The following is a 26,898-nucleotide window of genomic DNA, read 5'->3' as shown; positions in this document are numbered from 1 at the left end:
CTGAGGTAACAAGCACATCTCAAGCCCCATTGTGCTCTCCATTGTTCATGCCAACTCAGTGCCTCGCTCTTTGCTACTGTGTCAAACTCTTGTCGTCCAACTGCAAAACACTGGGACACAACAAGTTTCCGCTTCCCCTTTGCACTGATCGTACTACGAAACGCTCCCCAAACTTGGCAATCACCCATGCAGATGACTTTTCCGACTTTACACGACGCTCACGCAACGCTCACGCTAGTGACAGCCTTATTTATAGTTCGACGTCGCGCCAAAGCGAATGAGCACATTTCGCCTACGGCTTAGGCCGCTCTTCTAGTGTGGCTGCCCTGTGTCTGCAGGCAGCGAGGGGCTGCAAGCTTTCTGTGTTCGCACCTATATCACCTGTGCTTCCTTGTCAGAGACAGACTATCGCAAAACATACAACTCACTCCATGAATTGATTGCTACGGCATCTGTTATCAGCAGTCACAACCAGCAACACCAGTAGCAGCCGACTGCACGCAAAGAATGGGAACGTGCAGTGGGATTTACGTGAAATCGGCGCAATTGTATATGCTAATCGTTCGCTTGTATCTGCCTACACACCTCTGCCGGTTGGGAATTATTCCACTTGCATCGCAAGGTGCGCATGTAGGTGTGTATAAAATTCTGGAGGCGCTGGGTATCGATCCCAGTACCTCTCGCACGCAAAGCGAGCGCTCTACCATCTGAGCTACGCCCACCCCCCCGGTAACTAGTAGTGCTACATACAGTCATATCAACGTCACAGACCCTTGCACTCCCATTATTCCGCAGACAAACACTACTCTCTATGTATCAGTGAGGGTGTCTTTCAGGTTTCGTGCATTCTGTATCGAATCGTAGTTGGCCACAATGAAAGTGGCACGCATAACGTCGAAAATAGAGTTCAGACACCGCTCTGAGTAAGACGAACGTGTTGTCCACCTCTAGACTTCAATGACGTTAAGCCGTGATACCTAAGACAGATCTGCACTCGATGACACCACGATAACAGCCGGTCCCCACACTTACATCTTGCTCTCCTTATGACAGTATACATCATATCAGTCTGTGACGCTGGTTTTGCAACTTCTTGCGTGCGTTTATGTTCGCTGCGACCAACACTTACCATGCACTGACCACAAAACATGGAGGAGCCGGGGCTTGAAACCCAGACCGTTCACACGCTAAGCGAACGATCTGCCAACTGAGCTACAGCTACACACACGACGAAGCCTGGCTATTCTCCATTGTTTGCGACTCTGATGTGCACGGACACGATGGTTGGTTGGTTTGTAGCGGCGAAGGTACCAGAATACAAAGGCGCGGACACGTTCATATACACAAGAGTTCCAAGTAGTTTCGATGCTCTGGTATTACGAATGCAAATTCCGTCTGTTTTGAACGTCTTAAATTGAAAGGGCGGTCACAAATTGGTCCATTTCACTCCTTGTCCACAATCACACAGCACCTGAGGTAACAAGCACATCTCAAGCCCCATTGTGCTCTCCATTGTCCATGCCAACTCAGTGCCTCGCTCTTTGCTACTGTGTCAAACTCTTGTCGTCCAACTGCAAAACACTGGGACACAACAAGTTTCCGCTTCCCCTTTGCACTGATCGTACTACGAAACGCTCCCCAAACTTGGCAATCACCCATGCAGATGACTTTTCCGACTTTACACGACGCTCACGCAACGCTCACGCTAGTGACAGCCTTATTTATAGTTCGACGTCGCGCCAAAGCGAATGAGCACATTTCGCCTACGGCTTAGGCCGCTCTTCTAGTGTGGCTGCCCTGTGTCTGCAGGCAGCGAGGGGCTGCAAGCTTTCTGTGTTCGCACCTATATCACCTGTGCTTCCTTGTCAGAGACAGACTATCGCAAAACATACAACTCACTCCATGAATTGATTGCTACGGCATCTGTTATCAGCAGTCACAACCAGCAACACCAGTAGCAGCTGACTGCACGCAAAGAATGGGAACGTGCAGTGGGATTTACGTGAAATCGGCGCAATTGTGGATGCTAATCGTTCGCTTGTATCTGCCTACACACCTCTGCCGGTTGGGAATTATTCCACTTGCATCGCAAGGTGCGCATGTAGGTGTGTTAAAAATTCTGGAGGCGCTGGGTATCGATCCCAGTACCTCTCGCACGCTAAGCGAGCGCTCTACCATCTGAGCTACGCCCACCCCCCCGGTAACTAGTAGTGCTACATACAGTCATATCAACGTCACAGACCCTTGCACTCCCATTATTCCGCAGACAAACACTACTCTCTATGTATCAGTGAGGGTGTCTTTCAGGTTTCGTGCATTCTGTATCGAATCGTAGTTGGCCACAATGAAAGTGGCACGCATAACGTCGAAAATAGAGTTCAGACACCGCTCTGAGTAAGACGAACGTGTTGTCCACCTCTAGACTTCAATGACGTTAAGCCGTGATACCTAAGACAGATCTGCACTCGATGACACCACGATAACAGCCGGTCCCCACACTTACATCTTGCTCTCCTTATGACAGTATACATCATATCAGTCTGTGACGCTGGTTTTGCAACTTCTTGCGTGCGTTTATGTTCGCTGCGACCAACACTTACCATGCACTGACCACAAAACATGGAGGAGCCGGGGCTTGAAACCGAGACCGTTCACACGCTAAGCGAACGATCTGCCAACTGAGCTACAGCTACACACACGACCAAGCCTGGCTATTCTCCATTCTTTGCGACTCTGATGTGCACGTACACGATGGTTGGTTGGTTTGTAGCGGCGAAGGTACCAGAATACAAAGGCGCGGACACGTTCATATACACAAGAGTTCCAAGTAGTTTCGATGCTCTGGTATTACGAATGCAAATTCCGTCTGTTTTGAACGTCTTAAATTGAAAGGGCGGTCACAAATTGGTCCATTTCACTCCTTGTCCACAATCACACAGCACCTGAGGTAACAAGCACATCTCAAGCCCCATTGTGCTCTCCATTGTTCATGCCAACTCAGTGCCTCGCTCTTTGCTACTGTGTCAAACTCTTGTCGTCCAACTGCAAAACACTGGGACACAACAAGTTTCCGCTTCCCCTTTGCACTGATCGTACTACGAAACGCTCCCCAAACTTGGCAATCACCCATGCAGATGACTTTTCCGACTTTACACGACGCTCACGCAACGCTCACGCTAGTGACAGCCTTATTTATAGTTCGACGTCGCGCCAAAGCGAATGAGCACATTTCGCCTACGGCTTAGGCCGCTCTTCTAGTGTGGCTGCCCTGTGTCTGCAGGCAGCGAGGGGCTGCAAGCTTTCTGTGTTCGCACCTATATCACCTGTGCTTCCTTGTCAGAGACAGACTATCGCAAAACATACAACTCACTCCATGAATTGATTGCTACGGCATCTGTTATCAGCAGTCACAACCAGCAACACCAGTAGCAGCCGACTGCACGCAAAGAATGGGAACGTGCAGTGGGATTTACGTGAAATCGGCGCAATTGTATATGCTAATCGTTCGCTTGTATCTGCCTACACACCTCTGCCGGTTGGGAATTATTCCACTTGCATCGCAAGGTGCGCATGTAGGTGTGTATAAAATTCTGGAGGCGCTGGGTATCGATCCCAGTACCTCTCGCACGCAAAGCGAGCGCTCTACCATCTGAGCTACGCCCACCCCCCCGGTAACTAGTAGTGCTACATACAGTCATATCAACGTCACAGACCCTTGCACTCCCATTATTCCGCAGACAAACACTACTCTCTATGTATCAGTGAGGGTGTCTTTCAGGTTTCGTGCATTCTGTATCGAATCGTAGTTGGCCACAATGAAAGTGGCACGCATAACGTCGAAAATAGAGTTCAGACACCGCTCTGAGTAAGACGAACGTGTTGTCCACCTCTAGACTTCAATGACGTTAAGCCGTGATACCTAAGACAGATCTGCACTCGATGACACCACGATAACAGCCGGTCCCCACACTTACATCTTGCTCTCCTTATGACAGTATACATCATATCAGTCTGTGACGCTGGTTTTGCAACTTCTTGCGTGCGTTTATGTTCGCTGCGACCAACACTTACCATGCACTGACCACAAAACATGGAGGAGCCGGGGCTTGAAACCCAGACCGTTCACACGCTAAGCGAACGATCTGCCAACTGAGCTACAGCTACACACACGACGAAGCCTGGCTATTCTCCATTGTTTGCGACTCTGATGTGCACGGACACGATGGTTGGTTGGTTTGTAGCGGCGAAGGTACCAGAATACAAAGGCGCGGACACGTTCATATACACAAGAGTTCCAAGTAGTTTCGATGCTCTGGTATTACGAATGCAAATTCCGTCTGTTTTGAACGTCTTAAATTGAAAGGGCGGTCACAAATTGGTCCATTTCACTCCTTGTCCACAATCACACAGCACCTGAGGTAACAAGCACATCTCAAGCCCCATTGTGCTCTCCATTGTCCATGCCAACTCAGTGCCTCGCTCTTTGCTACTGTGTCAAACTCTTGTCGTCCAACTGCAAAACACTGGGACACAACAAGTTTCCGCTTCCCCTTTGCACTGATCGTACTACGAAACGCTCCCCAAACTTGGCAATCACCCATGCAGATGACTTTTCCGACTTTACACGACGCTCACGCAACGCTCACGCTAGTGACAGCCTTATTTATAGTTCGACGTCGCGCCAAAGCGAATGAGCACATTTCGCCTACGGCTTAGGCCGCTCTTCTAGTGTGGCTGCCCTGTGTCTGCAGGCAGCGAGGGGCTGCAAGCTTTCTGTGTTCGCACCTATATCACCTGTGCTTCCTTGTCAGAGACAGACTATCGCAAAACATACAACTCACTCCATGAATTGATTGCTACGGCATCTGTTATCAGCAGTCACAACCAGCAACACCAGTAGCAGCTGACTGCACGCAAAGAATGGGAACGTGCAGTGGGATTTACGTGAAATCGGCGCAATTGTGGATGCTAATCGTTCGCTTGTATCTGCCTACACACCTCTGCCGGTTGGGAATTATTCCACTTGCATCGCAAGGTGCGCATGTAGGTGTGTTAAAAATTCTGGAGGCGCTGGGTATCGATCCCAGTACCTCTCGCACGCTAAGCGAGCGCTCTACCATCTGAGCTACGCCCACCCCCCCGGTAACTAGTAGTGCTACATACAGTCATATCAACGTCACAGACCCTTGCACTCCCATTATTCCGCAGACAAACACTACTCTCTATGTATCAGTGAGGGTGTCTTTCAGGTTTCGTGCATTCTGTATCGAATCGTAGTTGGCCACAATGAAAGTGGCACGCATAACGTCGAAAATAGAGTTCAGACACCGCTCTGAGTAAGACGAACGTGTTGTCCACCTCTAGACTTCAATGACGTTAAGCCGTGATACCTAAGACAGATCTGCACTCGATGACACCACGATAACAGCCGGTCCCCACACTTACATCTTGCTCTCCTTATGACAGTATACATCATATCAGTCTGTGACGCTGGTTTTGCAACTTCTTGCGTGCGTTTATGTTCGCTGCGACCAACACTTACCATGCACTGACCACAAAACATGGAGGAGCCGGGGCTTGAAACCGAGACCGTTCACACGCTAAGCGAACGATCTGCCAACTGAGCTACAGCTACACACACGACCAAGCCTGGCTATTCTCCATTCTTTGCGACTCTGATGTGCACGTACACGATGGTTGGTTGGTTTGTAGCGGCGAAGGTACCAGAATACAAAGGCGCGGACACGTTCATATACACAAGAGTTCCAAGTAGTTTCGATGCTCTGGTATTACGAATGCAAATTCCGTCTGTTTTGAACGTCTTAAATTGAAAGGGCGGTCACAAATTGGTCCATTTCACTCCTTGTCCACAATCACACAGCACCTGAGGTAACAAGCACATCTCAAGCCCCATTGTGCTCTCCATTGTTCATGCCAACTCAGTGCCTCGCTCTTTGCTACTGTGTCAAACTCTTGTCGTCCAACTGCAAAACACTGGGACACAACAAGTTTCCGCTTCCCCTTTGCACTGATCGTACTACGAAACGCTCCCCAAACTTGGCAATCACCCATGCAGATGACTTTTCCGACTTTACACGACGCTCACGCAACGCTCACGCTAGTGACAGCCTTATTTATAGTTCGACGTCGCGCCAAAGCGAATGAGCACATTTCGCCTACGGCTTAGGCCGCTCTTCTAGTGTGGCTGCCCTGTGTCTGCAGGCAGCGAGGGGCTGCAAGCTTTCTGTGTTCGCACCTATATCACCTGTGCTTCCTTGTCAGAGACAGACTATCGCAAAACATACAACTCACTCCATGAATTGATTGCTACGGCATCTGTTATCAGCAGTCACAACCAGCAACACCAGTAGCAGCCGACTGCACGCAAAGAATGGGAACGTGCAGTGGGATTTACGTGAAATCGGCGCAATTGTATATGCTAATCGTTCGCTTGTATCTGCCTACACACCTCTGCCGGTTGGGAATTATTCCACTTGCATCGCAAGGTGCGCATGTAGGTGTGTATAAAATTCTGGAGGCGCTGGGTATCGATCCCAGTACCTCTCGCACGCAAAGCGAGCGCTCTACCATCTGAGCTACGCCCACCCCCCCGGTAACTAGTAGTGCTACATACAGTCATATCAACGTCACAGACCCTTGCACTCCCATTATTCCGCAGACAAACACTACTCTCTATGTATCAGTGAGGGTGTCTTTCAGGTTTCGTGCATTCTGTATCGAATCGTAGTTGGCCACAATGAAAGTGGCACGCATAACGTCGAAAATAGAGTTCAGACACCGCTCTGAGTAAGACGAACGTGTTGTCCACCTCTAGACTTCAATGACGTTAAGCCGTGATACCTAAGACAGATCTGCACTCGATGACACCACGATAACAGCCGGTCCCCACACTTACATCTTGCTCTCCTTATGACAGTATACATCATATCAGTCTGTGACGCTGGTTTTGCAACTTCTTGCGTGCGTTTATGTTCGCTGCGACCAACACTTACCATGCACTGACCACAAAACATGGAGGAGCCGGGGCTTGAAACCCAGACCGTTCACACGCTAAGCGAACGATCTGCCAACTGAGCTACAGCTACACACACGACGAAGCCTGGCTATTCTCCATTCTTTGCGACTCTGATGTGCACGGACACGATGGTTGGTTGGTTTGTAGCGGCGAAGGTACCAGAATACAAAGGCGCGGACACGTTCATATACACAAGAGTTCCAAGTAGTTTCGATGCTCTGGTATTACGAATGCAAATTCCGTCTGTTTTGAACGTCTTAAATTGAAAGGGCGGTCACAAATTGGTCCATTTCACTCCTTGTCCACAATCACACAGCACCTGAGGTAACAAGCACATCTCAAGCCCCATTGTGCTCTCCATTGTTCATGCCAACTCAGTGCCTCGCTCTTTGCTACTGTGTCAAACTCTTGTCGTCCAACTGCAAAACACTGGGACACAACAAGTTTCCGCTTCCCCTTTGCACTGATCGTACTACGAAACGCTCCCCAAACTTGGCAATCACCCATGCAGATGACTTTTCCGACTTTACACGACGCTCACGCAACGCTCACGCTAGTGACAGCCTTATTTATAGTTCGACGTCGCGCCAAAGCGAATGAGCACATTTCGCCTACGGCTTAGGCCGCTCTTCTAGTGTGGCTGCCCTGTGTCTGCAGGCAGCGAGGGGCTGCAAGCTTTCTGTGTTCGCACCTATATCACCTGTGCTTCCTTGTCAGAGACAGACTATCGCAAAACATACAACTCACTCCATGAATTGATTGCTGCGGCATCTGTTATCAGCAGTCACAACCAGCAACACCAGTAGCAGCCGACTGCACGCAAAGAATGGGAACGTGCAGTGGGATTTACGTGAAATCGGCGCAATTGTATATGCTAATCGTTCGCTTGTATCTGCCTACACACCTCTGCCGGTTGGGAATTATTCCACTTGCATCGCAAGGTGCGCATGTAGGTGTGTTAAAAATTCTGGAGGCGCTGGGTATCGATCCCAGTACCTCTCGCACGCAAAGCGAGCGCTCTACCATCTGAGCTACGCCCACCCCCCCGGTAACTAGTAGTGCTACATACAGTCATATCAACGTCACAGACCCATGCACTCCCATTATTCCGCAGACAAACACTACTCTCTATGTATCAGTGAGGGTGTCTTTCAGGTTTCGTGCATTCTGTATCGAATCGTAGTTGGCCACAATGAAAGTGGCACGCATAACGTCGAAAATAGAGTTCAGACACCGCTCTGAGTAAGACGAACGTGTTGTCCACCTCTAGACTTCAATGACGTTAAGCCGTGATACCTAAGACAGATCTGCACTCGATGACACCACGATAACAGCCGGTCCCCACACTTACATCTTGCTCTCCTTATGACAGTATACATCATATCAGTCTGTGACGCTGGTTTTGCAACTTCTTGCGTGCGTTTATGTTCGCTGCGACCAACACTTACCATGCACTGACCACAAAACATGGAGGAGCCGGGGCTTGAAACCCAGACCGTTCACACGCTAAGCGAACGATCTGCCAACTGAGCTACAGCTACACACACGACCAAGCCTGGCTATTCTCCATTCTTTGCGACTCTGATGTGCACGGACACGATGGTTGGTTGGTTTGTAGCGGCGAAGGTACCAGAATACAAAGGCGCGGACACGTTCATATACACAAGAGTTCCAAGTAGTTTCGATGCTCTGGTATTACGAATGCAAATTCCGTCTGTTTTGAACGTCTTAAATTGAAAGGGCGGTCACAAATTGGTCCATTTCACTCCTTGTCCACAATCACACAGCACCTGAGGTAACAAGCACATCTCAAGCCCCATTGTGCTCTCCATTGTTCATGCCAACTCAGTGCCTCGCTCTTTGCTACTGTGTCAAACTCTTGTCGTCCAACTGCAAAACACTGGGACACAACAAGTTTCCGCTTCCCCTTTGCACTGATCGTACTACGAAACGCTCCCCAAACTTGGCAATCACCCATGCAGATGACTTTTCCGACTTTACACGACGCTCACGCAACGCTCACGCTAGTGACAGCCTTATTTATAGTTCGACGTCGCGCCAAAGCGAATGAGCACATTTCGCCTACGGCTTAGGCCGCTCTTCTAGTGTGGCTGCCCTGTGTCTGCAGGCAGCGAGGGGCTGCAAGCTTTCTGTGTTCGCACCTATATCACCTGTGCTTCCTTGTCAGAGACAGACTATCGCAAAACATACAACTCACTCCATGAATTGATTGCTGCGGCATCTGTTATCAGCAGTCACAACCAGCAACACCAGTAGCAGCCGACTGCACGCAAAGAATGGGAACGTGCAGTGGGATTTACGTGAAATCGGCGCAATTGTATATGCTAATCGTTCGCTTGTATCTGCCTACACACCTCTGCCGGTTGGGAATTATTCCACTTGCATCGCAAGGTGCGCATGTAGGTGTGTTAAAAATTCTGGAGGCGCTGGGTATCGATCCCAGTACCTCTCGCACGCAAAGCGAGCGCTCTACCATCTGAGCTACGCCCACCCCCCCGGTAACTAGTAGTGCTACATACAGTCATATCAACGTCACAGACCCTTGCACTCCCATTATTCCGCAGACAAACACTACTCTCTATGTATCAGTGAGGGTGTCTTTCAGGTTTCGTGCATTCTGTATCGAATCGTAGTTGGCCACAATGAAAGTGGCACGCATAACGTCGAAAATAGAGTTCAGACACCGCTCTGAGTAAGACGAACGTGTTGTCCACCTCTAGACTTCAATGACGTTAAGCCGTGATACCTAAGACAGATCTGCACTCGATGACACCACGATAACAGCCGGTCCCCACACTTACATCTTGCTCTCCTTATGACAGTATACATCATATCAGTCTGTGACGCTGGTTTTGCAACTTCTTGCGTGCGTTTATGTTCGCTGCGACCAACACTTACCATGCACTGACCACAAAACATGGAGGAGCCGGGGCTTGAAACCCAGACCGTTCACACGCTAAGCGAACGATCTGCCAACTGAGCTACAGCTACACACACGACCAAGCCTGGCTATTCTCCATTCTTTGCGACTCTGATGTGCACGGACACGATGGTTGGTTGGTTTGTAGCGGCGAAGGTACCAGAATACAAAGGCGCGGACACGTTCATATACACAAGAGTTCCAAGTAGTTTCGATGCTCTGGTATTACGAATGCAAATTCCGTCTGTTTTGAACGTCTTAAATTGAAAGGGCGGTCACAAATTGGTCCATTTCACTCCTTGTCCACAATCACACAGCACCTGAGGTAACAAGCACATCTCAAGCCCCATTGTGCTCTCCATTGTTCATGCCAACTCAGTGCCTCGCTCTTTGCTACTGTGTCAAACTCTTGTCGTCCAACTGCAAAACACTGGGACACAACAAGTTTCCGCTTCCCCTTTGCACTGATCGTACTAGGAAACGCTCCCCAAACTTGGCAATCACCCATGCAGATGACTTTTCCGACTTTACACGACGCTCACGCAACGCTCACGCTAGTGACAGCCTTATTTATAGTTCGACGTCGCGCCAAAGCGAATGAGCACATTTCGCCTACGGCTTAGGCCGCTCTTCTAGTGTGGCTGCCCTGTGTCTGCAGGCAGCGAGGGGCTGCAAGCTTTCTGTGTTCGCACCTATATCACCTGTGCTTCCTTGTCAGAGACAGACTATCGCAAAACATACAACTCACTCCATGAATTGATTGCTACGGCATCTGTTATCAGCAGTCACAACCAGCAACACCAGTAGCAGCTGACTGCACGCAAAGAATGGGAACGTGCAGTGGGATTTACGTGAAATCGGCGCAATTGTGGATGCTAATCGTTCGCTTGTATCTGCCTACACACCTCTGCCGGTTGGGAATTATTCCACTTGCATCGCAAGGTGCGCATGTAGGTGTGTTAAAAATTCTGGAGGCGCTGGGTATCGATCCCAGTACCTCTCGCACGCTAAGCGAGCGCCCTACCATCTGAGCTACGCCCACGCCCCCGGTAACTAGTAGTGCTACATACAGTCATATCAACGTCACAGACCCTTGCACTCCCATTATTCCGCAGACAAACACTACTCTCTATGTATCAGTGAGGGTGTCTTTCAGGTTTCGTGCATTCTGTATCGAATCGTAGTTGGCCACAATGAAAGTGGCACGCATAACGTCGAAAATAGAGTTCAGACACCGCTCTGAGTAAGACGAACGTGTTGTCCACCTCTAGACTTCAATGACGTTAAGCCGTGATACCTAAGACAGATCTGCACTCGATGACACCACGATAACAGCCGGTCCCCACACTTACATCTTGCTCTCCTTATGACAGTATACATCATATCAGTCTGTGACGCTGGTTTTGCAACTTCTTGCGTGCGTTTATGTTCGCTGCGACCAACACTTACCATGCACTGACCACAAAACATGGAGGAGCCGGGGCTTGAAACCGAGACCGTTCACACGCTAAGCGAACGATCTGCCAACTGAGCTACAGCTACACACACGACCAAGCCTGGCTATTCTCCATTCTTTGCGACTCTGATGTGCACGGACACGATGGTTGGTTGGTTTGTAGCGGCGAAGGTACCAGAATACAAAGGCGCGGACACGTTCATATACACAAGAGTTCCAAGTAGTTTCGATGCTCTGGTATTACGAATGCAAATTCCGTCTGTTTTGAACGTCTTAAATTGAAAGGGCGGTCACAAATTGGTCCATTTCACTCCTTGTCCACAATCACACAGCACCTGAGGTAACAAGCACATCTCAAGCCCCATTGTGCTCTCCATTGTTCATGCCAACTCAGTGCCTCGCTCTTTGCTACTGTGTCAAACTCTTGTCGTCCAACTGCAAAACACTGGGACACAACAAGTTTCCGCTTCCCCTTTGCACTGATCGTACTACGAAACGCTCCCCAAACTTGGCAATCACCCATGCAGATGACTTTTCCGACTTTACACGACGCTCACGCAACGCTCACGCTAGTGACAGCCTTATTTATAGTTCGACGTCGCGCCAAAGCGAATGAGCACATTTCGCCTACGGCTTAGGCCGCTCTTCTAGTGTGGCTGCCCTGTGTCTGCAGGCAGCGAGGGGCTGCAAGCTTTCTGTGTTCGCACCTATATCACCTGTGCTTCCTTGTCAGAGACAGACTATCGCAAAACATACAACTCACTCCATGAATTGATTGCTGCGGCATCTGTTATCAGCAGTCACAACCAGCAACACCAGTAGCAGCCGACTGCACGCAAAGAATGGGAACGTGCAGTGGGATTTACGTGAAATCGGCGCAATTGTATATGCTAATCGTTCGCTTGTATCTGCCTACACACCTCTGCCGGTTGGGAATTATTCCACTTGCATCGCAAGGTGCGCATGTAGGTGTGTTAAAAATTCTGGAGGCGCTGGGTATCGATCCCAGTACCTCTCGCACGCAAAGCGAGCGCTCTACCATCTGAGCTACGCCCACCCCCCCGGTAACTAGTAGTGCTACATACAGTCATATCAACGTCACAGACCCTTGCACTCCCATTATTCCGCAGACAAACACTACTCTCTATGTATCAGTGAGGGTGTCTTTCAGGTTTCGTGCATTCTGTATCGAATCGTAGTTGGCCACAATGAAAGTGGCACGCATAACGTCGAAAATAGAGTTCAGACACCGCTCTGAGTAAGACGAACGTGTTGTCCACCTCTAGACTTCAATGACGTTAAGCCGTGATACCTAAGACAGATCTGCACTCGATGACACCACGATAACAGCCGGTCCCCACACTTACATCTTGCTCTCCTTATGACAGTATACATCATATCAGTCTGTGACGCTGGTTTTGCAACTTCTTGCGTGCGTTTATGTTCGCTGCGACCAACACTTACCATGCACTGACCACAAAACATGGAGGAGCCGGGGCTTGAAACCCAGACCGTTCACACGCTAAGCGAACGATCTGCCAACTGAGCTACAGCTACACACACGACCAAGCCTGGCTATTCTCCATTCTTTGCGACTCTGATGTGCACGGACACGATGGTTGGTTGGTTTGTAGCGGCGAAGGTACCAGAATACAAAGGCGCGGACACGTTCATATACACAAGAGTTCCAAGTAGTTTCGATGCTCTGGTATTACGAATGCAAATTCCGTCTGTTTTGAACGTCTTAAATTGAAAGGGCGGTCACAAATTGGTCCATTTCACTCCTTGTCCACAATCACACAGCACCTGAGGTAACAAGCACATCTCAAGCCCCATTGTGCTCTCCATTGTTCATGCCAACTCAGTGCCTCGCTCTTTGCTACTGTGTCAAACTCTTGTCGTCCAACTGCAAAACACTGGGACACAACAAGTTTCCGCTTCCCCTTTGCACTGATCGTACTAGGAAACGCTCCCCAAACTTGGCAATCACCCATGCAGATGACTTTTCCGACTTTACACGACGCTCACGCAACGCTCACGCTAGTGACAGCCTTATTTATAGTTCGACGTCGCGCCAAAGCGAATGAGCACATTTCGCCTACGGCTTAGGCCGCTCTTCTAGTGTGGCTGCCCTGTGTCTGCAGGCAGCGAGGGGCTGCAAGCTTTCTGTGTTCGCACCTATATCACCTGTGCTTCCTTGTCAGAGACAGACTATCGCAAAACATACAACTCACTCCATGAATTGATTGCTACGGCATCTGTTATCAGCAGTCACAACCAGCAACACCAGTAGCAGCTGACTGCACGCAAAGAATGGGAACGTGCAGTGGGATTTACGTGAAATCGGCGCAATTGTGGATGCTAATCGTTCGCTTGTATCTGCCTACACACCTCTGCCGGTTGGGAATTATTCCACTTGCATCGCAAGGTGCGCATGTAGGTGTGTTAAAAATTCTGGAGGCGCTGGGTATCGATCCCAGTACCTCTCGCACGCTAAGCGAGCGCCCTACCATCTGAGCTACGCCCACGCCCCCGGTAACTAGTAGTGCTACATACAGTCATATCAACGTCACAGACCCTTGCACTCCCATTATTCCGCAGACAAACACTACTCTCTATGTATCAGTGAGGGTGTCTTTCAGGTTTCGTGCATTCTGTATCGAATCGTAGTTGGCCACAATGAAAGTGGCACGCATAACGTCGAAAATAGAGTTCAGACACCGCTCTGAGTAAGACGAACGTGTTGTCCACCTCTAGACTTCAATGACGTTAAGCCGTGATACCTAAGACAGATCTGCACTCGATGACACCACGATAACAGCCGGTCCCCACACTTACATCTTGCTCTCCTTATGACAGTATACATCATATCAGTCTGTGACGCTGGTTTTGCAACTTCTTGCGTGCGTTTATGTTCGCTGCGACCAACACTTACCATGCACTGACCACAAAACATGGAGGAGCCGGGGCTTGAAACCGAGACCGTTCACACGCTAAGCGAACGATCTGCCAACTGAGCTACAGCTACACACACGACCAAGCCTGGCTATTCTCCATTCTTTGCGACTCTGATGTGCACGTACACGATGGTTGGTTGGTTTGTAGCGGCGAAGGTACCAGAATACAAAGGCGCGGACACGTTCATATACACAAGAGTTCCAAGTAGTTTCGATGCTCTGGTATTACGAATGCAAATTCCGTCTGTTTTGAACGTCTTAAATTGAAAGGGCGGTCACAAATTGGTCCATTTCACTCCTTGTCCACAATCACACAGCACCTGAGGTAACAAGCACATCTCAAGCCCCATTGTGCTCTCCATTGTTCATGCCAACTCAGTGCCTCGCTCTTTGCTACTGTGTCAAACTCTTGTCGTCCAACTGCAAAACACTGGGACACAACAAGTTTCCGCTTCCCCTTTGCACTGATCGTACTACGAAACGCTCCCCAAACTTGGCAATCACCCATGCAGATGACTTTTCCGACTTTACACGACGCTCACGCAACGCTCACGCTAGTGACAGCCTTATTTATAGTTCGACGTCGCGCCAAAGCGAATGAGCACATTTCGCCTACGGCTTAGGCCGCTCTTCTAGTGTGGCTGCCCTGTGTCTGCAGGCAGCGAGGGGCTGCAAGCTTTCTGTGTTCGCACCTATATCACCTGTGCTTCCTTGTCAGAGACAGACTATCGCAAAACATACAACTCACTCCATGAATTGATTGCTGCGGCATCTGTTATCAGCAGTCACAACCAGCAACACCAGTAGCAGCCGACTGCACGCAAAGAATGGGAACGTGCAGTGGGATTTACGTGAAATCGGCGCAATTGTATATGCTAATCGTTCGCTTGTATCTGCCTACACACCTCTGCCGGTTGGGAATTATTCCACTTGCATCGCAAGGTGCGCATGTAGGTGTGTTAAAAATTCTGGAGGCGCTGGGTATCGATCCCAGTACCTCTCGCACGCAAAGCGAGCGCTCTACCATCTGAGCTACGCCCACCCCCCCGGTAACTAGTAGTGCTACATACAGTCATATCAACGTCACAGACCCATGCACTCCCATTATTCCGCAGACAAACACTACTCTCTATGTATCAGTGAGGGTGTCTTTCAGGTTTCGTGCATTCTGTATCGAATCGTAGTTGGCCACAATGAAAGTGGCACGCATAACGTCGAAAATAGAGTTCAGACACCGCTCTGAGTAAGACGAACGTGTTGTCCACCTCTAGACTTCAATGACGTTAAGCCGTGATACCTAAGACAGATCTGCACTCGATGACACCACGATAACAGCCGGTCCCCACACTTACATCTTGCTCTCCTTATGACAGTATACATCATATCAGTCTGTGACGCTGGTTTTGCAACTTCTTGCGTGCGTTTATGTTCGCTGCGACCAACACTTACCATGCACTGACCACAAAACATGGAGGAGCCGGGGCTTGAAACCCAGACCGTTCACACGCTAAGCGAACGATCTGCCAACTGAGCTACAGCTACACACACGACCAAGCCTGGCTATTCTCCATTCTTTGCGACTCTGATGTGCACGGACACGATGGTTGGTTGGTTTGTAGCGGCGAAGGTACCAGAATACAAAGGCGCGGACACGTTCATATACACAAGAGTTCCAAGTAGTTTCGATGCTCTGGTATTACGAATGCAAATTCCGTCTGTTTTGAACGTCTTAAATTGAAAGGGCGGTCACAAATTGGTCCATTTCACTCCTTGTCCACAATCACACAGCACCTGAGGTAACAAGCACATCTCAAGCCCCATTGTGCTCTCCATTGTTCATGCCAACTCAGTGCCTCGCTCTTTGCTACTGTGTCAAACTCTTGTCGTCCAACTGCAAAACACTGGGACACAACAAGTTTCCGCTTCCCCTTTGCACTGATCGTACTAGGAAACGCTCCCCAAACTTGGCAATCACCCATGCAGATGACTTTTCCGACTTTACACGACGCTCACGCAACGCTCACGCTAGTGACAGCCTTATTTATAGTTCGACGTCGCGCCAAAGCGAATGAGCACATTTCGCCTACGGCTTAGGCCGCTCTTCTAGTGTGGCTGCCCTGTGTCTGCAGGCAGCGAGGGGCTGCAAGCTTTCTGTGTTCGCACCTATATCACCTGTGCTTCCTTGTCAGAGACAGACTATCGCAAAACATACAACTCACTCCATGAATTGATTGCTACGGCATCTGTTATCAGCAGTCACAACCAGCAACACCAGTAGCAGCCGACTGCACGCAAAGAATGGGAACGTGCAGTGGGATTTACGTGAAATCGGCGCAATTGTATATGCTAATCGTTCGCTTGTATCTGCCTACACACCTCTGCCGGTTGGGAATTATTCCACTTGCATCGCAAGGTGCGCATGTAGGTGTGTATAAAATTCTGGAGGCGCTGGGTATCGATCCCAGTACCTCTCGCACGCAAAGCGAGCGCTCTACCATCTGAGCTACGCCCACCCCCCCGGTAACTAGTAGTGCTACATACAGTCATATCAACGTCACAGACCCTTGCACTCCCATTATTCCGCAGACAAACACTACTCTCTATGTATCAGTGAGGGTGTCTTTCAGGTTTCGTGCATTCTGTATCGAATCGTAGTTGGCCACAATGAAAGTGGCACGCATAACGTCGAAAATAGAGTTCAGACACCGCTCTGAGTAAGACGAACGTGTTGTCCACCTCTAGACTTCAATGACGTTAAGCCGTGATACCTAAGACAGATCTGCACTCGATGACACCACGATAACAGCCGGTCCCCACACTTACATCTTGCTCTCCTTATGACAGTATACATCATATCAGTCTGTGACGCTGGTTTTGCAACTTCTTGCGTGCGTTTATGTTCGCTGCGACCAACACTTACCATGCACTGACCACAAAACATGGAGGAGCCGGGGCTTGAAACCCAGACCGTTCACACGCTAAGCGAACGATCTGCCAACTGAGCTACAGCTACACACACGACGAAGCCTGGCTATTCTCCATTCTTTGCGACTCTGATGTGCACGGACACGATGGTTGGTTGGTTTGTAGCGGCGAAGGTACCAGAATACAAAGGCGCGGACACGTTCATATACACAAGAGTTCCAAGTAGTTTCGATGCTCTGGTATTACGAATGCAAATTCCGTCTGTTTTGAACGTCTTAAATTGAAAGGGCGGTCACAAATTGGTCCATTTCACTCCTTGTCCACAATCACACAGCACCTGAGGTAACAAGCACATCTCAAGCCCCATTGTGCTCTCCATTGTTCATGCCAACTCAGTGCCTCGCTCTTTGCTACTGTGTCAAACTCTTGTCGTCCAACTGCAAAACACTGGGACACAACAAGTTTCCGCTTCCCCTTTGCACTGATCGTACTACGAAACGCTCCCCAAACTTGGCAATCACCCATGCAGATGACTTTTCCGACTTTACACGACGCTCACGCAACGCTCACGCTAGTGACAGCCTTATTTATAGTTCGACGTCGCGCCAAAGCGAATGAGCACATTTCGCCTACGGCTTAGGCCGCTCTTCTAGTGTGGCTGCCCTGTGTCTGCAGGCAGCGAGGGGCTGCAAGCTTTCTGTGTTCGCACCTATATCACCTGTGCTTCCTTGTCAGAGACAGACTATCGCAAAACATACAACTCACTCCATGAATTGATTGCTGCGGCATCTGTTATCAGCAGTCACAACCAGCAACACCAGTAGCAGCCGACTGCACGCAAAGAATGGGAACGTGCAGTGGGATTTACGTGAAATCGGCGCAATTGTATATGCTAATCGTTCGCTTGTATCTGCCTACACACCTCTGCCGGTTGGGAATTATTCCACTTGCATCGCAAGGTGCGCATGTAGGTGTGTTAAAAATTCTGGAGGCGCTGGGTATCGATCCCAGTACCTCTCGCACGCAAAGCGAGCGCTCTACCATCTGAGCTACGCCCACCCCCCCGGTAACTAGTAGTGCTACATACAGTCATATCAACGTCACAGACCCTTGCACTCCCATTATTCCGCAGACAAACACTACTCTCTATGTATCAGTGAGGGTGTCTTTCAGGTTTCGTGCATTCTGTATCGAATCGTAGTTGGCCACAATGAAAGTGGCACGCATAACGTCGAAAATAGAGTTCAGACACCGCTCTGAGTAAGACGAACGTGTTGTCCACCTCTAGACTTCAATGACGTTAAGCCGTGATACCTAAGACAGATCTGCACTCGATGACACCACGATAACAGCCGGTCCCCACACTTACATCTTGCTCTCCTTATGACAGTATACATCATATCAGTCTGTGACGCTGGTTTTGCAACTTCTTGCGTGCGTTTATGTTCGCTGCGACCAACACTTACCATGCACTGACCACAAAACATGGAGGAGCCGGGGCTTGAAACCCAGACCGTTCACACGCTAAGCGAACGATCTGCCAACTGAGCTACAGCTACACACACGACCAAGCCTGGCTATTCTCCATTCTTTGCGACTCTGATGTGCACGGACACGATGGTTGGTTGGTTTGTAGCGGCGAAGGTACCAGAATACAAAGGCGCGGACACGTTCATATACACAAGAGTTCCAAGTAGTTTCGATGCTCTGGTATTACGAATGCAAATTCCGTCTGTTTTGAACGTCTTAAATTGAAAGGGCGGTCACAAATTGGTCCATTTCACTCCTTGTCCACAATCACACAGCACCTGAGGTAACAAGCACATCTCAAGCCCCATTGTGCTCTCCATTGTTCATGCCAACTCAGTGCCTCGCTCTTTGCTACTGTGTCAAACTCTTGTCGTCCAACTGCAAAACACTGGGACACAACAAGTTTCCGCTTCCCCTTTGCACTGATCGTACTAGGAAACGCTCCCCAAACTTGGCAATCACCCATGCAGATGACTTTTCCGACTTTACACGACGCTCACGCAACGCTCACGCTAGTGACAGCCTTATTTATAGTTCGACGTCGCGCCAAAGCGAATGAGCACATTTCGCCTACGGCTTAGGCCGCTCTTCTAGTGTGGCTGCCCTGTGTCTGCAGGCAGCGAGGGGCTGCAAGCTTTCTGTGTTCGCACCTATATCACCTGTGCTTCCTTGTCAGAGACAGACTATCGCAAAACATACAACTCACTCCATGAATTGATTGCTACGGCATCTGTTATCAGCAGTCACAACCAGCAACACCAGTAGCAGCTGACTGCACGCAAAGAATGGGAACGTGCAGTGGGATTTACGTGAAATCGGCGCAATTGTGGATGCTAATCGTTCGCTTGTATCTGCCTACACACCTCTGCCGGTTGGGAATTATTCCACTTGCATCGCAAGGTGCGCATGTAGGTGTGTTAAAAATTCTGGAGGCGCTGGGTATCGATCCCAGTACCTCTCGCACGCTAAGCGAGCGCCCTACCATCTGAGCTACGCCCACGCCCCCGGTAACTAGTAGTGCTACATACAGTCATATCAACGTCACAGACCCTTGCACTCCCATTATTCCGCAGACAAACACTACTCTCTATGTATCAGTGAGGGTGTCTTTCAGGTTTCATGCATTCTGTATCGAATCGTAGTTGGCCACAATGAAAGTGGCACGCATAACGTCGAAAATAGAGTTCAGACACCGCTCTGAGTAAGACGAACGTGTTGTCCACCTCTAGACTTCAATGACGTTAAGCCGTGATACCTAAGACAGATCTGCACTCGATGACACCACGATAACAGCCGGTCCCCACACTTACATCTTGCTCTCCTTATGACAGTATACATCATATCAGTCTGTGACGCTGGTTTTGCAACTTCTTGCGTGCGTTTATGTTCGCTGCGACCAACACTTACCATGCACTGACCACAAAACATGGAGGAGCCGGGGCTTGAAACCGAGACCGTTCACACGCTAAGCGAACGATCTGCCAACTGAGCTACAGCTACACACACGACCAAGCCTGGCTATTCTCCATTCTTTGCGACTCTGATGTGCACGTACACGATGGTTGGTTGGTTTGTAGCGGCGAAGGTACCAGAATACAAAGGCGCGGACACGTTCATATACACAAGAGTTCCAAGTAGTTTCGATGCTCTGGTATTACGAATGCAAATTCCGTCTGTTTTGAACGTCTTAAATTGAAAGGGCGGTCACAAATTGGTCCATTTCACTCCTTGTCCACAATCACACAGCACCTGAGGTAACAAGCACATCTCAAGCCCCATTGTGCTCTCCATTGTTCATGCCAACTCAGTGCCTCGCTCTTTGCTACTGTGTCAAACTCTTGTCGTCCAACTGCAAAACACTGGGACACAACAAGTTTCCGCTTCCCCTTTGCACTGATCGTACTACGAAACGCTCCCCAAACTTGGCAATCACCCATGCAGATGACTTTTCCGACTTTACACGACGCTCACGCAACGCTCACGCTAGTGACAGCCTTATTTATAGTTCGACGTCGCGCCAAAGCGAATGAGCACATTTCGCCTACGGCTTAGGCCGCTCTTCTAGTGTGGCTGCCCTGTGTCTGCAGGCAGCGAGGGGCTGCAAGCTTTCTGTGTTCGCACCTATATCACCTGTGCTTCCTTGTCAGAGACAGACTATCGCAAAACATACAACTCACTCCATGAATTGATTGCTGCGGCATCTGTTATCAGCAGTCACAACCAGCAACACCAGTAGCAGCCGACTGCACGCAAAGAATGGGAACGTGCAGTGGGATTTACGTGAAATCGGCGCAATTGTATATGCTAATCGTTCGCTTGTATCTGCCTACACACCTCTGCCGGTTGGGAATTATTCCACTTGCATCGCAAGGTGCGCATGTAGGTGTGTTAAAAATTCTGGAGGCGCTGGGTATCGATCCCAGTACCTCTCGCACGCAAAGCGAGCGCTCTACCATCTGAGCTACGCCCACCCCCCCGGTAACTAGTAGTGCTACATACAGTCATATCAACGTCACAGACCCTTGCACTCCCATTATTCCGCAGACAAACACTACTCTCTATGTATCAGTGAGGGTGTCTTTCAGGTTTCGTGCATTCTGTATCGAATCGTAGTTGGCCACAATGAAAGTGGCACGCATAACGTCGAAAATAGAGTTCAGACACCGCTCTGAGTAAGACGAACGTGTTGTCCACCTCTAGACTTCAATGACGTTAAGCCGTGATACCTAAGACAGATCTGCACTCGATGACACCACGATAACAGCCGGTCCCCACACTTACATCTTGCTCTCCTTATGACAGTATACATCATATCAGTCTGTGACGCTGGTTTTGCAACTTCTTGCGTGCGTTTATGTTCGCTGCGACCAACACTTACCATGCACTGACCACAAAACATGGAGGAGCCGGGGCTTGAAACCCAGACCGTTCACACGCTAAGCGAACGATCTGCCAACTGAGCTACAGCTACACACACGACCAAGCCTGGCTATTCTCCATTCTTTGCGACTCTGATGTGCACGGACACGATGGTTGGTTGGTTTGTAGCGGCGAAGGTACCAGAATACAAAGGCGCGGACACGTTCATATACACAAGAGTTCCAAGTAGTTTCGATGCTCTGGTATTACGAATGCAAATTCCGTCTGTTTTGAACGTCTTAAATTGAAAGGGCGGTCACAAATTGGTCCATTTCACTCCTTGTCCACAATCACACAGCACCTGAGGTAACAAGCACATCTCAAGCCCCATTGTGCTCTCCATTGTTCATGCCAACTCAGTGCCTCGCTCTTTGCTACTGTGTCAAACTCTTGTCGTCCAACTGCAAAACACTGGGACACAACAAGTTTCCGCTTCCCCTTTGCACTGATCGTACTACGAAACGCTCCCCAAACTTGGCAATCACCCATGCAGATGACTTTTCCGACTTTACACGACGCTCACGCTAGTGACAGCCTTATTTATAGTTCGACGTCGCGCCAAAGCGAATGAGCACATTTCGCCTACGGCTTAGGCCGCTCTTCTAGTGTGGCTGCCCTGTGTCTGCAGGCAGCGAGGGGCTGCAAGCTTTCTGTGTTCGCACCTATATCACCTGTGCTTCCTTGTCAGAGACAGACTATCGCAAAACATACAACTCACTCCATGAATTGATTGCTACGGCATCTGTTATCAGCAGTCACAACCAGCAACACCAGTAGCAGCCGACTGCACGCAAAGAATGGGAACGTGCAGTGGGATTTACGTGAAATCGGCGCAATTGTGGATGCTAATCGTTCGCTTGTATCTGCCTACACACCTCTGCCGGTTGGGAATTATTCCACTTGCATCGCAAGGTGCGCATGTAGGTGTGTTAAAAATTCTGGAGGCGCTGGGTATCGATCCCAGTACCTCTCGCACGCTAAGCGAGCGCTCTACCACCTGAGCTACGCCCACCGCCCCGGTAACTAGTAGTGCTACATACAGTCATATCAACGTCACAGACCCTTGCACTCCCATTATTCCGCAGACAAACACTACTCTCTATGTATCAGTGAGGGTGTCTTTCAGGTTTCGTGCATTCTGTATCGAATCGTAGTTGGCCACAATGAAAGTGGCACGCATAACGTCGAAAATAGAGTTCAGACACCGCTCTGAGTAAGACGAACGTGTTGTCCACCTCTAGACTTCAATGACGTTAAGCCGTGATACCTAAGACAGATCTGCACTCGATGACACCACGATAACAGCCGGTCCCCACACTTACATCTTGCTCTCCTTATGACAGTATACATCATATCAGTCTGTGACGCTGGTTTTGCAACTTCTTGCGTGCGTTTATGTTCGCTGCGACCAACACTTACCATGCACTGACCACAAAACATGGAGGAGCCGGGGCTTGAAACCCAGACCGTTCACACGCTAAGCGAACGATCTGCCAACTGAGCTACAGCTACACACACGACCAAGCCTGGCTATTCTCCATTCTTTGCGACTCTGATGTGCACGGACACGATGGTTGGTTGGTTTGTAGCGGCGAAGGTACCAGAATACAACGGCGCGGACACGTTCATATACACAAGAGTTCCAAGTAGTTTCGATGCTCTGGTATTACGAATGCAAATTCCGTCTGTTTTGAACGTCTTAAATTGAAAGGGCGGTCACAAATTGGTCCATTTCACTCCTTGTCCACAATCACACAGCACCTGAGGTAACAAGCACATCTCAAGCCCCATTGTGCTCTCCATTGTTCATGCCAACTCAGTGCCTCGCTCTTTGCTACTGTGTCAAACTCTTGTCGTCCAACTGCAAAACACTGGGACACAACAAGTTTCCGCTTCCCCTTTGCACTGATCGTACTACGAAACGCTCCCCAAACTTGGCAATCACCCATGCAGATGACTTTTCCGACTTTACACGACGCTCACGCTAGTGACAGCCTTATTTATAGTTCGACGTCGCGCCAAAGCGAATGAGCACATTTCGCCTACGGCTTAGGCCGCTCTTCTAGTGTGGCTGCCCTGTGTCTGCAGGCAGCGAGGGGCTGCAAGCTTTCTGTGTTCGCACCTATATCACCTGTGCTTCCTTGTCAGAGACAGACTATCGCAAAACATACAACTCACTCCATGAATTGATTGCTACGGCATCTGTTATCAGCAGTCACAACCAGCAACACCAGTAGCAGCTGACTGCACGCAAAGAATGGGAACGTGCAGTGGGATTTACGTGAAATCGGCGCAATTGTGGATGCTAATCGTTCGCTTGTATCTGCCTACACACCTCTGCCGGTTGGGAATTATTCCACTTGCATCGCAAGGTGCGCATGTAGGTGTGTTAAAAATTCTGGAGGCGCTGGGTATCGATCCCAGTACCTCTCGCACGCTAAGCGAGCGCCCTACCATCTGAGCTACGCCCACGCCCCCGGTAACTAGTAGTGCTACATACAGTCATATCAACGTCACAGACCCTTGCACTCCCATTATTCCGCAGACAAACACTACTCTCTATGTATCAGTGAGGGTGTCTTTCAGGTTTCGTGCATTCTGTATCGAATCGTAGTTGGCCACAATGAAAGTGGCACGCATAACGTCGAAAATAGAGTTCAGACACCGCTCTGAGTAAGACGAACGTGTTGTCCACCTCTAGACTTCAATGACGTTAAGCCGTGATACCTAAGACAGATCTGCACTCGATGACACCACGATAACAGCCGGTCCCCACACTTACATCTTGCTCTCCTTATGACAGTATACATCATATCAGTCTGTGACGCTGGTTTTGCAACTTCTTGCGTGCGTTTATGTTCGCTGCGACCAACACTTACCATGCACTGACCACAAAACATGGAGGAGCCGGGGCTTGAAACCGAGACCGTTCACACGCTAAGCGAACGATCTGCCAACTGAGCTACAGCTACACACACGACCAAGCCTGGCTATTCTCCATTCTTTGCGACTCTGATGTGCACGTACACGATGGTTGGTTGGTTTGTAGCGGCGAAGGTACCAGAATACAAAGGCGCGGACACGTTCATATACACAAGAGTTCCAAGTAGTTTCGATGCTCTGGTATTACGAATGCAAATTCCGTCTGTTTTGAACGTCTTAAATTGAAAGGGCGGTCACAAATTGGTCCATTTCACTCCTTGTCCACAATCACACAGCACCTGAGGTAACAAGCACATCTCAAGCCCCATTGTGCTCTCCATTGTTCATGCCAACTCAGTGCCTCGCTCTTTGCTACTGTGTCAAACTCTTGTCGTCCAACTGCAAAACACTGGGACACAACAAGTTTCCGCTTCCCCTTTGCACTGATCGTACTACGAAACGCTCCCCAAACTTGGCAATCACCCATGCAGATGACTTTTCCGACTTTACACGACGCTCACGCAACGCTCACGCTAGTGACAGCCTTATTTATAGTTCGACGTCGCGCCAAAGCGAATGAGCACATTTCGCCTACGGCTTAGGCCGCTCTTCTAGTGTGGCTGCCCTGTGTCTGCAGGCAGCGAGGGGCTGCAAGCTTTCTGTGTTCGCACCTATATCACCTGTGCTTCCTTGTCAGAGACAGACTATCGCAAAACATACAACTCACTCCATGAATTGATTGCTACGGCATCTGTTATCAGCAGTCACAACCAGCAACACCAGTAGCAGCCGACTGCACGCAAAGAATGGGAACGTGCAGTGGGATTTACGTGAAATCGGCGCAATTGTGGATGCTAATCGTTCGCTTGTATCTGCCTACACACCTCTGCCGGTTGGGAATTATTCCACTTGCATCGCAAGGTGCGCATGTAGGTGTGTTAAAAATTCTGGAGGCGCTGGGTATCGATCCCAGTACCTCTCGCACGCTAAGCGAGCGCTCTACCACCTGAGCTACGCCCACCGCCCCGGTAACTAGTAGTGCTACATACAGTCATATCAACGTCACAGACCCTTGCACTCCCATTATTCCGCAGACAAACACTACTCTCTATGTATCAGTGAGGGTGTCTTTCAGGTTTCGTGCATTCTGTATCGAATCGTAGTTGGCCACAATGAAAGTGGCACGCATAACGTCGAAAATAGAGTTCAGACACCGCTCTGAGTAAGACGAACGTGTTGTCCACCTCTAGACTTCAATGACGTTAAGCCGTGATACCTAAGACAGATCTGCACTCGATGACACCACGATAACAGCCGGTCCCCACACTTACATCTTGCTCTCCTTATGACAGTATACATCATATCAGTCTGTGACGCTGGTTTTGCAACTTCTTGCGTGCGTTTATGTTCGCTGCGACCAACACTTACCATGCACTGACCACAAAACATGGAGGAGCCGGGGCTTGAAACCCAGACCGTTCACACGCTAAGCGAACGATCTGCCAACTGAGCTACAGCTACACACACGACCAAGCCTGGCTATTCTCCATTCTTTGCGACTCTGATGTGCACGGACACGATGGTTGGTTGGTTTGTAGCGGCGAAGGTACCAGAATACAAAGGCGCGGACACGTTCATATACACAAGAGTTCCAAGTAGTTTCGATGCTCTGGTATTACGAATGCAAATTCCGTCTGTTTTGAACGTCTTAAATTGAAAGGGCGGTCACAAATTGGTCCATTTCACTCCTTGTCCACAATCACACAGCACCTGAGGTAACAAGCACATCTCAAGCCCCATTGTGCTCTCCATTGTTCATGCCAACTCAGTGCCTCGCTCTTTGCTACTGTGTCAAACTCTTGTCGTCCAACTGCAAAACACTGGGACACAACAAGTTTCCGCTTCCCCTTTGCACTGATCGTACTACGAAACGCTCCCCAAACTTGGCAATCACCCATGCAGATGACTTTTCCGACTTTACACGACGCTCACGCAACGCTCACGCTAGTGACAGCCTTATTTATAGTTCGACGTCGCGCCAAAGCGAATGAGCACATTTCGCCTACGGCTTAGGCCGCTCTTCTAGTGTGGCTGCCCTGTGTCTGCAGGCAGCGAGGGGCTGCAAGCTTTCTGTGTTCGCACCTATATCACCTGTGCTTCCTTGTCAGAGACAGACTATCGCAAAACATACAACTCACTCCATGAATTGATT

The 26,898-nt window shown here is 49.5% G+C and overlaps 14 non-coding genes across 14 annotated transcripts; all 14 read right to left on the bottom strand.

Annotated features, from left to right (window-relative positions):
- Positions 1 to 649: 649 nt before the first annotated feature.
- On the bottom strand, positions 650 to 723 carry Trnaa-ugc (transfer RNA alanine (anticodon UGC)). Its single transcript has one exon. It is a non-coding gene; the product is annotated as a tRNA-Ala (tRNA).
- Positions 724 to 2,120: 1,397 nt separating this feature from the next.
- Positions 2,121 to 2,194, bottom strand: Trnaa-agc (transfer RNA alanine (anticodon AGC)). The gene has a single exon. It is a non-coding gene; the product is annotated as a tRNA-Ala (tRNA).
- Positions 2,195 to 3,591: 1,397 nt separating this feature from the next.
- On the bottom strand, positions 3,592 to 3,665 carry Trnaa-ugc (transfer RNA alanine (anticodon UGC)). The gene has a single exon. It is a non-coding gene; the product is annotated as a tRNA-Ala (tRNA).
- A 1,397-nt stretch (positions 3,666 to 5,062) lies between these two features.
- On the bottom strand, positions 5,063 to 5,136 carry Trnaa-agc (transfer RNA alanine (anticodon AGC)). Its single transcript has one exon. It is a non-coding gene; the product is annotated as a tRNA-Ala (tRNA).
- Positions 5,137 to 6,533: 1,397 nt separating this feature from the next.
- On the bottom strand, positions 6,534 to 6,607 carry Trnaa-ugc (transfer RNA alanine (anticodon UGC)). The gene has a single exon. It is a non-coding gene; the product is annotated as a tRNA-Ala (tRNA).
- A 1,397-nt stretch (positions 6,608 to 8,004) lies between these two features.
- On the bottom strand, positions 8,005 to 8,078 carry Trnaa-ugc (transfer RNA alanine (anticodon UGC)). Its single transcript has one exon. It is a non-coding gene; the product is annotated as a tRNA-Ala (tRNA).
- Positions 8,079 to 9,475: 1,397 nt separating this feature from the next.
- Trnaa-ugc (transfer RNA alanine (anticodon UGC)) lies at positions 9,476 to 9,549 on the bottom strand. The gene has a single exon. It is a non-coding gene; the product is annotated as a tRNA-Ala (tRNA).
- Positions 9,550 to 12,417: 2,868 nt separating this feature from the next.
- On the bottom strand, positions 12,418 to 12,491 carry Trnaa-ugc (transfer RNA alanine (anticodon UGC)). The gene has a single exon. It is a non-coding gene; the product is annotated as a tRNA-Ala (tRNA).
- Positions 12,492 to 15,359: 2,868 nt separating this feature from the next.
- Positions 15,360 to 15,433, bottom strand: Trnaa-ugc (transfer RNA alanine (anticodon UGC)). The gene has a single exon. It is a non-coding gene; the product is annotated as a tRNA-Ala (tRNA).
- A 1,397-nt stretch (positions 15,434 to 16,830) lies between these two features.
- Trnaa-ugc (transfer RNA alanine (anticodon UGC)) lies at positions 16,831 to 16,904 on the bottom strand. Its single transcript has one exon. It is a non-coding gene; the product is annotated as a tRNA-Ala (tRNA).
- Positions 16,905 to 18,301: 1,397 nt separating this feature from the next.
- On the bottom strand, positions 18,302 to 18,375 carry Trnaa-ugc (transfer RNA alanine (anticodon UGC)). Its single transcript has one exon. It is a non-coding gene; the product is annotated as a tRNA-Ala (tRNA).
- Positions 18,376 to 21,243: 2,868 nt separating this feature from the next.
- Positions 21,244 to 21,317, bottom strand: Trnaa-ugc (transfer RNA alanine (anticodon UGC)). The gene has a single exon. It is a non-coding gene; the product is annotated as a tRNA-Ala (tRNA).
- Positions 21,318 to 22,703: 1,386 nt separating this feature from the next.
- Positions 22,704 to 22,777, bottom strand: Trnaa-agc (transfer RNA alanine (anticodon AGC)). Its single transcript has one exon. It is a non-coding gene; the product is annotated as a tRNA-Ala (tRNA).
- Positions 22,778 to 25,634: 2,857 nt separating this feature from the next.
- On the bottom strand, positions 25,635 to 25,708 carry Trnaa-agc (transfer RNA alanine (anticodon AGC)). Its single transcript has one exon. It is a non-coding gene; the product is annotated as a tRNA-Ala (tRNA).
- Between the last annotated feature and the right edge of the window lie 1,190 nt (positions 25,709 to 26,898).

Source organism: Schistocerca gregaria, chromosome 3, assembly GCF_023897955.1.
Source record: "Schistocerca gregaria isolate iqSchGreg1 chromosome 3, iqSchGreg1.2, whole genome shotgun sequence".
Classification (NCBI taxonomy): Eukaryota; Metazoa; Arthropoda; class Insecta; order Orthoptera; family Acrididae; genus Schistocerca; species Schistocerca gregaria.
Note: the sequence above shows the minus strand (reverse complement) of the source record. Positions and strands in the feature narration are given on the sequence as shown.